The sequence below is a fragment of the Molothrus aeneus genome, chromosome 1, assembly GCF_037042795.1.
Source record: "Molothrus aeneus isolate 106 chromosome 1, BPBGC_Maene_1.0, whole genome shotgun sequence".
NCBI lineage: Eukaryota > Metazoa > Chordata > Aves > Passeriformes > Icteridae > Molothrus > Molothrus aeneus.
The window spans coordinates 27618237-27631300 of record NC_089646.1 but is presented as its reverse complement, the minus strand read 5'-3'; positions in this window follow the sequence as shown (position 1 = coordinate 27631300).

Genomic DNA, 13064 nt, shown 5'->3' with positions numbered 1-13064 from the left:
GGAAATAGCAATATGACTTGAGCCTGGGACCAGAATTTAGTTAACAATCCTGTGACTGGACATTCAGTTTGTTGGTGATCCAGTACTGATTGATTATTTTTAATGCACTGCCCAATGAAGTCCCACCAAAACCCCTCCCAAGCTGAACCCAAACTAATTTACACAACTTGTGCCATGTAAAACAATGAAATTGTCATATAAGACAAAGGGTTACATTTTGTATCTTGCTTTCCTACTCTAACTCAATTCCCTGAACAGCTTTATTCCCGTGCCCCCATTGTGTCTTGATGCTTGACACAACTGCCAGATTTCAGCCTTATGTGGAACTTTTCTGATTTGTACTGAGTGCTATCATAGCCTCAATTCTCTTTTGATGTGTCTTCTCACTCTTAAGATTGCAGTGAGACAACAAGAGTTGCCAGTTGACAACTTACAAGTACATGAAAACACGCTGTCAAAAGTAAAAATATGCATATTTAAAATGTGAATTTTGAAGCTGAAGTAATATTTTCTTCTCTTCCTGCAACTAAAGAAGCAACTTAGAAACCTTGAAGATACCTAATTCAGTTTAGAAACCTTGAAGATACCTAACTCTATATATTTTAATCATGTCATTCTATTGTTGTTACTTTACATTTTTCTCTACTGTTCCCCTTTTATACTCATTTTGTGTAAATTTTAATTGTAAAATCATAGTAAGGGTTCTCCTGTGTGTATAATCATAGGAGGGAGAAGTCTCTCTTTGAAATCCTGACTGTGATACGACAATAAACAATCATTAACATAAGCTCAAATTCGCATTACCGATTATTTTTCCAAGAATTCCAGGGTGAAACCTTGGTGAACTAGTTTGGAAATATTCCTAGGCTGTAACATCCCTAAAGAGTGAATCACCACAGGAATCAAAAAACATCCCTATTCCATGAGCAACTCCATGGCAGGAGGTTATTCATATTTCCTGTTTTGGAATGTTATTTTAAACACGCATGGATGTTCTGATTTTAGTTACTTTATCTATAAGCTGTACCAACAATCTAAAGTCATAGGTAGTACAGATGATCTTGAAGTATATTTAAAATGGTTTCTTAGAGGTGTCAAGCATCATCCATGTGTTAGGAGATCTGTGTTCAGGTAGATATTCTGTATGCAAGGTCGGGAGTGACATCTCCATATATGCATCTTTCAATTTTGGATCTCATTTTCAGTTTTGATTTTCCAAAAATGAAATTGTCATAATTTAATTTGATTTTTACTGAGATAATAGAGATTAAAACACTTCATGTACTCAGTATTGAGGAAAATTACTTCTCAGCCCCAGGTCTGCTCCTTTTCAGCCAGAGGGCTGAACCCATGTAAGCTCCAATTTGGTTATTACTCCCCAAAACATAAACTAACAGTTATTAATAAAGGCCCTGTGGCCTACAAGCAAAGAGCCAATTTCCCATACAGAGTCTGACTCCCAACATATTCTGAAAAACTGGTAGGAAATGAAGTTCCACTGATTCAGTCTTACCTGTTTTTAACAAAATAATGTTGGTGTCTTCCTTACTGCTTTGTTTCTTCAATCTTCACAATGAAGAATTCTGTAGCTCCATTTTGTGAGAAGAAATTGGTGACACCAGGATTCACTCAGCCAAGGAAAGAAAAAAATAATTAGCTGGCAGTTTTGTGACTGCCTGAAGTTGAATTTAATGAACTCCAGCAAAAGCTTTCTGCAACATTAGAGCAGCAGCTGGAGGTAAATCCTACATTTCTGCCTAAAAAGGCCTTCACTTACAAGTTGATGAGCAAAACATTAGTAGCAGTCATTTTTTCAGTTTTACAGAAATATAAAAGGAAGGTTTGCAGCACAAGTGAGATGTTAATTGTCAATCTCACACTGACTCTCCAATCCTATTGCAGAACTGCAGTGCTGAAGTGCCAGAGCAGAGGTCCAATGGCCTCAAGACTGCAAATGGGCTCCTTCAGAAAGGCAAAACATTATTTACATTGAAAATTGCCATACTCCATCTGTCTAACTGCATTCACTTTGAAATGAGGTGGTACTGCAGTGACAAGGCTTTCATCTGCCACCTTAGATCAATGAAATGGCAGTGCAGTATGTTGCTCCAGAATACCTCATGGGTCTCATCAAAATGCTGTGCCATGACATATTAAAGATGTCTTTATGTTTAACAAATTCTTATGAGCTATGGAGCTGTCTGCTATTATTTAAGGATTCATATACCAATAATAACACTATAGAGATTATAAGAAAACAATAGAAGTGATAATACCATTTATTATTACTTGATTTATATTGTTTAAAGCTTTTTTATGTTCTATTTAAGCAGTTGTCAATTAGCATGCAAAAGATCCTGGGCAGTGTCTGTTTAACTATACTGAATTATGGGCATAACAAGAAATCACATGTCCTGCAACAGGATTGGGAGGGTTGTTGGTTTGTTGATTTTTATTTTTTTTAGTAGTAGTAGGGACACAGGGCAATTAAATAAAAGTACACTAAATTGCTTTTAAAGAGGAAAAATATTATTTTAAAGAATTCTCTAAATCACTGTATTCAAATTGCTTTTCAAAAAAGCCTCCCAGATCTACCATTTACTATACATTCCCTAAGGACAAGGAAGTTAATTGTGGTCTCAGTTTCTCTGTGGAGAGTTGGCACAATCAATGTCTTCAAATTCTCAGAGCCTTTTTCTTTTCTTCTTTTTCTTTTTTGTTTGTTTGTTTGGCTGGTTGGTTTGGGGGTTTTTTTGTTTGTTTGTTTGTTTATGGGGGGAGGTTTGGGTGGTTGGTTTAATTTTGGGGTTTTCTTGTTGTTTTGCAGGTGGGTTTTTTTTGTTTTGGGTGGGTTTATTTGGGTGTGGGAGGGAGGAGAATCTTTCCCATTGTTCTATTCATCAACATTGTACATATTTGACTGTCAGACACATGTATCCACATCCATGTGTTTTTATTCTACATCCATTTGGTTTTTTATTATTTATAATTTATTCTGGAAGTCTATCAACCCAGGTGAACTAGTTGCTAAGAGCATCAACAGAGGAGAACAAGTCAGAATAGCAGGAAGGGTTCCACATGTCTGCATTTAATTTGTACAGTAGGACCACAGTTTTATAAAGATAGCAGTAAGAAGCAGTGGTTCTGTGCAGAATAATGTTTAAGACTCTAACATGATGATTGCAGACCTGGAGCTGGACAGAACTGGTTTTAGAGATAACAAAGAAATTGTGTCTAACATACACAAAAGACACCATATGTAGTAAATTTGGTATAATATGGAACAACAGACCAATGCAGACAGAGCAAAAGTGTAAAAGGATTTTGACAGACACATAAAAATGGCCCCAAATTGATCCTAGAGTGAGGATTAACAAAAATCATATTCCTCACACTGAAAAGCTCCAGAGGCTGGCAATTCACTAACACCCCACCACTGCCACCGGTATGAAACCCCACCAATCTCAGCACCCAGAGGAGCAGAGACATCCCTAACACGGGGAGATAGGCACTAGGAGTTGTGTATAAAAACATTTTAACTACATTAACCTCCTTTTTTAAACAGTTGGGTCTGGGCTAGCAGTGGTTAGAGTGCTACTTTTTCAGTTATGGTAATAATTTTTTAGCTTTACCTATATAAGGAGCAAGATTTTGAGTGTAACAACTCTACAGCAGCAGAGAGAATTCTGGGGCAGATTGATGAGAAAAAAGGATAGATGACTTTTTGAGTTATATGAATAGACATACATTAATCTTCTCTTGGTACATCAAGTTCTGAAAAGGAAACAAAAACCTTGAAAGCTAGATACACTCTGACTTCAAATCATTACAAAAATGTGTAGAAATGAAAGAAAAGGTTGTCATTACCTTGGAGGCATTTTTTGCTATTTTTAATTAAGAAATTCAAGCTAGTTTTGTAGGATAGTTTAATTTAGAACAGAAGCAAAAATCCTAAATTTACTAAAACTGCATTATGTGCAAAGCATTGTGATTAAAAAAAGAATCAACAATTATAATTATTATACAAATATATTGATATTTTTGAGCATGAATAGGACTTTTATCTGAACCCTAATGGCAGAAGTTGTGCCACAAGGGTGACCAGTTGCACTAATTTTGTCTACCTAATATACCAGTGGGCTAGAAAACTGTTCAATGTGGACAGACAACTGGTTAATGCTAAAAAATACTGACTGAGCAGACATGGTAAAGAAGCCTGTGGGCTAGTTATGGGAAGTATTAAAATTATGAGCAACTGGAATAAAAAAGTGCCTGAAGTGAACTAAAGAGTAGCTGGAATTAACTGCGAAACACTGCAAGATAGAAGTAGGGGAAGAAAGAAAAGCAAGGGGAAATATGTCATAAAGCAATAAGCCACAACAAATTATGACATGATCAAGAACATGACAAAGCATGTGCTGTGAGGCTTCCTCAAGAGCAGAGTAGAATTATTTCAAAATATCTTACATTTGTGATAGCTAATAGACAAATAGTGCCTTTAACTACAGCTCAGCAAATGACTGGTGAAGACAGGGAGAGAATAAGCAAAGAATTGCTTAGCAGTTGTACAATACCTTATAAAACAACTTACTAGCAAAAGATATTAATGAGTGGAAAATCTTAAATTAATCTTTAAAGAATTATAAAAGTGCAAACTTTTCACAGCGCCCTGACAGGCTTTTTTTCACATTTACACACTCAAGCCAAATATTATTTGTGTCAGGACTCACTGGCCAGCAATTGTCCACCAGCCACTTTATCTGGCAGACTTCAGTGGCTTCAACTTTTATGATGGGGCCCAATTTTTTTTGAACTTGTGCCATCTCTTAGCATCTCCTGCCCTTCTGGTTCCAGGTTAGGCTAGAAGCAGGTCTGGGGTATGGTCTACAGCAGGTACCATTGCCATAAATCATACAAGACAAGAAGCAGGGGAGCTGGTCAGTCTTCATTTCCATCACTGTGTGACTGTTCCCTGAGCAGCAAGGAACACAGCACATAGGGAAGCACCTGAAACATTCCTGCCAACCCCACAGCATGGAGAAAAGAGTCCTGGCCTGAAAAGAGAGAAACAAGATTCTTATGAAAGGAGGATTTGAAGGAATGTAAATGCCATAATGTAAATGAGGGGAAATATGAACAGTCTAAAATTCCAGCAAGTTCAGATATTCAGTATTTCTTCAGAATAAGGCAAGAAGAACATGTAACTCAAGTGCATGTAGACAAAACCAGACTTTAATATATGGTCTGATATATGGCCTTGAAAAACATCAGGGCAAATTTCAGCTCCATTATTCATGATTCCAACAATTGAAGCCCTCTCCAGGCAGTAGAGAAAAGAAAGCAGTAGAAGTCCCATCTTGCAAAGTATTCAAACCAAACTGCCTGCAGCAGCAGAACACTTGCAGAGACAAACAATCCTGCTGGCCAGGGAGGGCACCCAGCTCCCCTCCATTAGGGGGTGCAGTGCTGCTGATAGGCCAGGTGGTCTAGGGTGACACCTTTGCAAACCTCGCCATCATGACAAGTTGTTTTGCTTGCTTATACTTTCATTGATCTTTAGGCAATTTAATGTTATTTTAAAGCTTCAGCTATAATTGGATACCATATATTGACTTTCTAATTAAAAACAAAACCCTGACAGTCCTTTGGTGAAAAGCCTTACCTTTTCAGTTGTAGGCCCTTCATTTATAACCATGATGAAAATTTTCTGTAGACTTTGGTGAATGTAGTTGCACCTGGATGTCTTTAGCAAAACAAATGCCTATTTCATAATCTTTCAATAGCAAACAGAGTCAGGCTTCTGTTTCTTCTCCACAGAAAATCACTATATTGCTGCAAGATGAAATATTTCAACCACCAGGTTTGGCTTCACCACCTACAACCAGAGCCTGCATGACTTCCCAAAACCCTCTTTAGCACTCAGGATTCTCATGCACTGGACTCCCAGGCAAAGTACCTCGAGGTAAAATTGTGTCTGTAGCCATAAAACAGGTCCACTCAGTTTTGATTCCCAAAAGTTCCCCTATGGTTTAATGAGAACAGGGCCAAGGCTCAAGGCTTGAGCACCAAGTTCTGTGCATGTGTACAGTGATATGAAACATGGCTGTGTGGGCCTATGGAAACAAACCACAGCCACAACAATGGAACAATTTATAAGCAATCATGCTGTTAGGAAAGGGTAAAAAAAATGGGGAAAAGCAGCTCAGCTTATTTGCATAGTAGAGGGCCAGAGCAGCAACACAACTCTTCTGAAAGCATGTAATAGCAAATGATTCAAAGCATAAAAAAAAGTCAGCTTCACTGAAGTGGGTATAAAAATAACTCACTGGTCAGCCTGACTCACCAGCCTAGATGAGACATTTAGGTAAACATATAAACTTTACAAAACTTTCTAGCACTAAACTCCTTAATTATTGCAACTTTTTTCTGTTTCATAAATAAAAGCTGAAAAAAATAAGGTCTGGGTACATGGCAAAACAACAGAAATTACAAAAGCAATGACAGGTTGTGAGGACTTTAAATGACTCAGGAGATCAATTAATAGACAATATGTGAAATGAAGCAATCCAAAATAATTTTTTTCACAGTATCTGCTTTGATCTTACAGCTTGTGCTAGAAGCAGCAGTTCCAGTGAGTACTGGGCTGTGAAGAGCAGAGAGCTGCAACAGCGTTATGAGACTGTGCAGCAGCAGCAAGGACAGCCAGCCAGCCAGAGAGCTCCCACATTTGCATGTTTCTCTTGTCCAATGCTAATAACTATTCAAGAAACAATAAAACACAGAAAGAAAAGAGAGTACTCACAGAACATGGGCAAACTGGTGTGAAAACCCACAAGCACCTCGTCCCAGAGTCAATACCACAGAATTTCAGATTCATTACAACACAGAATCCACCAAGAATGCTATGGTATCTTGACAGCAGTTTGATTTGAAGGCAATAAATGAAGCATTTATTTAAACTACAAGGGAAGAAATAGAAAAAATCAAGGTCATAGAGGATTTGATATGTCTGATTTCATATCATCAATTGTAATTCTTAAAAGATTTGAAATTTTAAAAATAAATGGAACATGCCTCCTTGGAATATACATACAGTAACATAATATTGTGAATATCTATTTTCCTGCTCACTTTTACAGAAGAGACCCTTGCTATGTGCAACATACATTTGCACACCACCTTGTAAGTAAAGTAGCCATGACCTGAATGCTGTGGAAACCCAGGACCCTGGGAATATTTCTCTGTCTGCTCTGGGGTGCCCTGACCCCCAGGGGAGCATTGACTTGGACCCTCATTCATGGAGAAAGTTTCCTAAACTTCAAGATAGATTAGAATCCACTAAAGTGTGAAACAGATTCTAGAGAGTACTGTAGGTATATCACTGAGGTGAGAAGTTTGGGATTTTTAGTACGTTGTGGATGGAAGCAAGATGGAGGGCACAGGGTGTTGTCCTGGGTTTCTTTTTCATGCTTCTTCTTCTTCTTTCTTTATGGGTTTGGTGGCATTTTGTAATTGGCCAGAAAAGTCTGCATTGCAGGCTCTTTATTGGGTTAAAAGGGAAAATAATCTAGGTGTCAGCTCTCAGTTGGATAGTTTAGTCTTAAAAGACCTGGTAACAAGAGATTGTTGGCCATTTTGTGCTTTGCTAATGAAAAGCTGCCAAACTCACAGTAGTGAGACTGTTTTACTGATAAGAAATAATAAACACTTGAGTCCAAACACAAATTACTGTCTCAATGCCTTCAATCCAGACCAGAGAAACTGATTGAATGCCAAGGATGGCTCACCCTGCAAGAGCTGGGAATTTCCCAGGCAGTGCATAGATGGAGCCATCACGAGGCCTCTCTGGCACTGAGGGGTGTTTTAGTGCTGGTTAAAGGAGAGGCAAAGGAGAAGAGCAGCTCTGTTAAGGCCAGATGTGCCATGTTGTTTGTTCTCAGTTCTAGAGAAGACACCAGTCCATGGACCATCCTTAGTGCAGGTGCATCCACAAGAACTCCAGAGGATGTTGTTAATGGCTTAACTACTCAGGGAAGTGCACCTATGCTTCCAGGTGTCACTGTGGTACTTGAGATGCTGCAAAACAGAGAGAGACTGTTAATACTTTTTAGAACTTCATATATATGTTCTATAGAACTGTTTGACTTTTTGAAAAGAACATGTTTATGCTGCTGTGTGCTTTTTCAAGTCCATATTGTATGGAATTGCTTAGTTTCCTTTTAACCAGTCCAGTAAAAACAGGTGCCCCCACCTTTTTTACTGCTGTGAAGGTAATAACACCAGTTATTAAAATCCCATTGTGTAGAGTCCCAATGTTCTTGCCTTAGAAAAAGAACAAAGACTCAACAGTTTCAAACATTTTCCCCTCTTCCATTAAAAGCCCCCTGTAGTCTGAGGTAAAAGCAATTTAATAAAGCCTCCTTCTGATGTTTACAGCTTTAAAAAGAAGAAAGGATTAACTTCAGAAAAGTTTAAAAGAACACAAAAAAAAATTGGGGGCATGTTTTTCTGTCACTTTTGTGATGTCCTCTGAACACTTTCACATGTCATCAGACCAATTAGCCAAATGGAGACCTATCAGTGAAAAAAACTGAGCCAGAATGACTTCATAATTTAGCAGGAATAGCACCTTTTCAAACAGTACCATCCAACTTTCATTTCTTTGAATCAAAGAGACACTTCAAACATGTTAGTTTATCAGCAAAGAACCATAACTGACGAAAAAAAAGTGATGGACCAAGAAAAAAAGATTAATCAAACAGAGGTGCAAATGAAAGCCATGAATCTTTGGCAACAAACATTAGTCTTTGCATGTCAAAATATGAATGAGGAACAACTTCACAACATTTTTCAAGTGCTAATTATCACAAACTTTAGACTCCTGAAAAATTTACTGATAGTTTAAAACTGATCTTCTTGTATATATATATATATATATATATAAAGTTATGTGTATGTATATATGTGTATGTGTGTGTGTAAAGACGTGTGTACCTGGAACTACCAGTGTGTTTCATTGTCTTGGTACAAGACCAGGGAGGGAAGACAAAGTGTTGCATCAGAACCCTTCCTACAAGTATAAGGTGGTTTTACTTTGTGTATGTCCCACATCCATTGCTGGGGGCCTCGCTCTGGAAACAATACTAATAATACCATTAATAAATTTTAATAAATAAATAATACCATTAATGATCAATGGATGTAGGAATAACTGCACACAGGGTACCAGCTATCTGAGCAAGGTACCAGTGAGCCAAGACATTTAAGCCCAAGCTATAAGATAATTTTTGAATATGTAAGGCCTTAATTTGGATATGTGGATGACAATACATTTTCAAAGGCTTCTCCTTTGAGGGCCTGACTGTCACAACCACATTTTCACTCTTGCAAAAAACCAGAGAGAATACAACACCTAGGAGCCCACAGGAGGCACCCAGGTGTCCAGGGCTCTGCCTTATGTTTTTGAGGGTCTGAAAAAAGTAATGACACCCTCTGGATAAGTATTTGTTGAAGTGAAAGACAATTATTAATTTTTGAGCCCAATATTATCCATTACGAGCTCCGGTTGTGTTTATTACTATTTTCCTCTAATATTAAAAATCAAATAACATCTCTCTTGGAAATGAAAACACATGCACTACCAAGAAAAGTAACATCTCTTTTTACTATCAGTGATGAGCACAGTTCAATGCAGAGTGAAACCTCCCAAGAACTAAGATGGACACATTCAAACACATTACCAAGTTAAAAAGAAGAAGAAGGTCTTCTTCTCACAAGAGGTCCCTGTGGTGTCCTGGGAAGGTGAATTTTCTAAGTCTAGGCCAGTTAATCCTGCCCTTTACCAGAGGTTAGACCGAGGAAAGTTAATGACAGGCCTGCAACAGAGACCCATATACAGAAGAATAACTTTGATAATACCTTGTTTATAAAACCGAGTTCTGCCCTATTTTTACTCTTGGAGTCTACAATCATTAACACTATTACCAGAGGTTTTGTTACTCTCTTCATGCCAGTGCTCCTACAATGCAACAGCTGCTTCCAATTCACGGCTCAGTAACAGATGGGTATGAGAGCTCCTGCACTGAACACATGAATAATGAACAAGGCATACTTTTTGGATGAGAACTACAAAACTGAAGTGTCTCTCTTGCCCTCTGCTTCTTTCTGGGTTGATGTTATTCCTACTTTATTATTGTTCTTTCAAAGATTTTCTTTGGAGAGAACACTGGAATTAAATTACTTCTCCACTTCTGGCTGACTGCAAAGCTGCTGCCAAGGAACAGTGTCACCAATCTCCCTCACAAACTACAGCAAGCAGCTTCTAAGACAAACTCTGCCAGCTGATTTTGTCTGGCAGCGCTGATGCTGAAATGTGCACTGGGCTTATATAGGAGGAGAGAAGAGTATTTGGTAGCAGGCAATAAAATGAAGAGACAAAGCTCATGAGATTCTAAGCCAGTGTGAGCTTATATGTTTTGAGAATGAATAAAAGATAGAAAATGAGAATGGAAATGAACACATGGGTAATGCCAATATTTCATATTTTGTTATTGGAGAGCCTCATTACCTGAAAAATATTGAGTCTTTTACTGTGAAAACACCTCGGCTAGCTCTGAAAAATCTTATCTCTGTATCCATCACAATCTTCAGGTGATGAATATTTTGGATATGAAAAAATGACTTTTTTTTTCTGGCTAAGGACACATCTAGTCTAACCTTCTTTTCCCACTGTGGTGGTTTGACAGGAAATGTGTTTTTTGAGATGCTGTGTTTTTGGCCAATGGATATTCAGACTTTAATATTAGCATTTAACCTGACCATTGAGACATGGACACGCCTCTGAGAACACGGAGTTAAAAGCAGAGCTCTCCCCTGGGAGGGTCCTCTTGGGTTTCCGGCGGGAAAGAGTTCGAGTCTCTCCCCCGGCCCAGCTGCTGGCTGGGCAGGGGGAGGGGAAAACTATGTGGCCGAGAGAGGTAGGCCTGAGCCCGGGGGTGGAAGGGTGGAAGAGAGAGAGAGAGAGAGAGAGGTACTGGGAGCCATCGGGCAGCCTCCCCTGAGAGACACAGAGAGAGAGAGAGACACCGGGAGCCATCGGGCAGCCCCCCCTGAGAGACACAGAGAGTGAGAGAAAGAGAGCCGCTGCCTGAGACTGTAACTTTGAAGCTTGATAAACATGGGCTTGCGCCGGCAGCACGGCTGAGACGGAGAAGAGGGGGGGAGTTCAGCCGGCCGCTTGTAAGAGCTTTTAACCCTTTTTTAGAGAATGAGAACTTTACAGATCATTGACCTCTCCTAGAAGATAGAGTAGAAGATGAGGAAAGAAATGGGCCAGTGTGAGAGAGGTCTGGGCGAGTGAGAGATAGTAAAAGAATAGAGAAGAATCTTAGTGAGAAGAGATGATAGAGTGGCTTTTGCTGGACTCTTTTTGTATAGCCATGGACAGAACCATGTTCCTTGTGATACAGAGACTGCATTCTAGGGGGAGGCAATGGCCTCAGAACCAAGAGGGTTCAGTGTTGGTGCCCCTCGGCCCCAGGGGGTGAAAAATATGGGGGGGACAGGTGTCCCAAAAGAGAGATTGTAGAGACAGGTGTCCCAAAAGAGAGACTGTGCCTTTTTTAGAACGAGACAGAGCATCCTTAAAAAAGACAACCCTAGAAGCAGTTCTAGTCCGTGTTCAGTGGTGAGAGCACTAGACATAGAAAAGAAGAAGTCACGACGGCAGATGTACTCCGGGCAGTGCCACGAGTGACACAGAAACACACGAAGCTTCAGCTGTGTTTCCAGGAGAAGCCCATGGTACAAAAAAGACTCCTCTCCTCTTGATGAACTGAAGATTGATTGTCTAAAAAGTAGTGCTGGACCGAGAGTTAGTGATTTGAAGAACCAAATGTATTGTGTTAGAAATTTGGTGGGGGGAGGAGAGAATGCACTTGTGAAGTTTTCATTTTCCCTGTGTGTGTGTTCCTTTTTATCTGTAGTTGTAGAGTAGTTAATAAAGTTCTAGTTCTTTTTCCCTAAGTAAGAGCCTGCTTTGCTTATTCCTGGTCACATCTCACAGCAGAAACCAAAGAGAATGTATCTTCATGGAGGCACTGGCATTGTGCCAGTGTCAAACCATGACACCCACCTAGACACAATACCTGACTTCTTGCAACCCATCAGCATTTGTGCATTTCAGCATCAATTGGCAAGCTGTGGGTCTAGGAAAAGCAGAACATTGCCTTTGCTGGAGCCCTGCAACAGTGCCTTTTTCACTTAAAGACAGAGGAACTCTTCTCTGCTGCTGTAACATGACAATCCTGCACTTGGTAGGCAAGATGCAGAGATGAAAATAAAATAAAATAAAACAAAATAAAATAAAATAAAACAAAATAAAATAAAATAAAATAATATAAAATATAAAATAAAATATAAAATAAAATAAAATTTAATAAAATAAAATAAAATGTAGCAAAATAAAATAAAAATAAAGTCATTGGGTAGGCAGGAGGTAGGAGCCATATCTTTCCCGGTGAGAACACTGCCTTTCGGAAAATCAAAATTTTTGATCTCCATCTCCAGGATGCAGCACTCGGCAAACCCTGTAAGTTGTGGGGCTCCGTGAGTTTCCCCCCGTGCGGGTCCTGCCGGCGGTGCCGCTGTCCCTGCAGCAGCGGGAGCGGCCGCCAGGCGGCGCTGCGGAGAGTCCCGGCGGGAACGCGGATGCTGCTGTCACACCCTGGAGATGCGCGTCTCGAAAATCCTCCCAAAGACGCTGTCTGTGTAGCAGACGTAGAAATAAAATCAGGGCAATGTGGAGATTTAGAGGCCCGGATTACTGTGCTGGGAAGGTCCCATCAGAGACCAAAATTTCCTTTTTCTATTGCTGCTCTCATTTGCATCTTTTTGCATACAGAATTGCACTATCCACTACAGTACATCTGGCACATCCCTGCTCTGCCAAGGTTTTCCCTGGCTTTAGCTGTCACCGCTGCCACTGCCCCAGCCCTTTGTGCTGCTTTTTTGCCTATTTAGCACTCCTAGGAACATGGACACGGAAAACTTCAGGATATAGATCT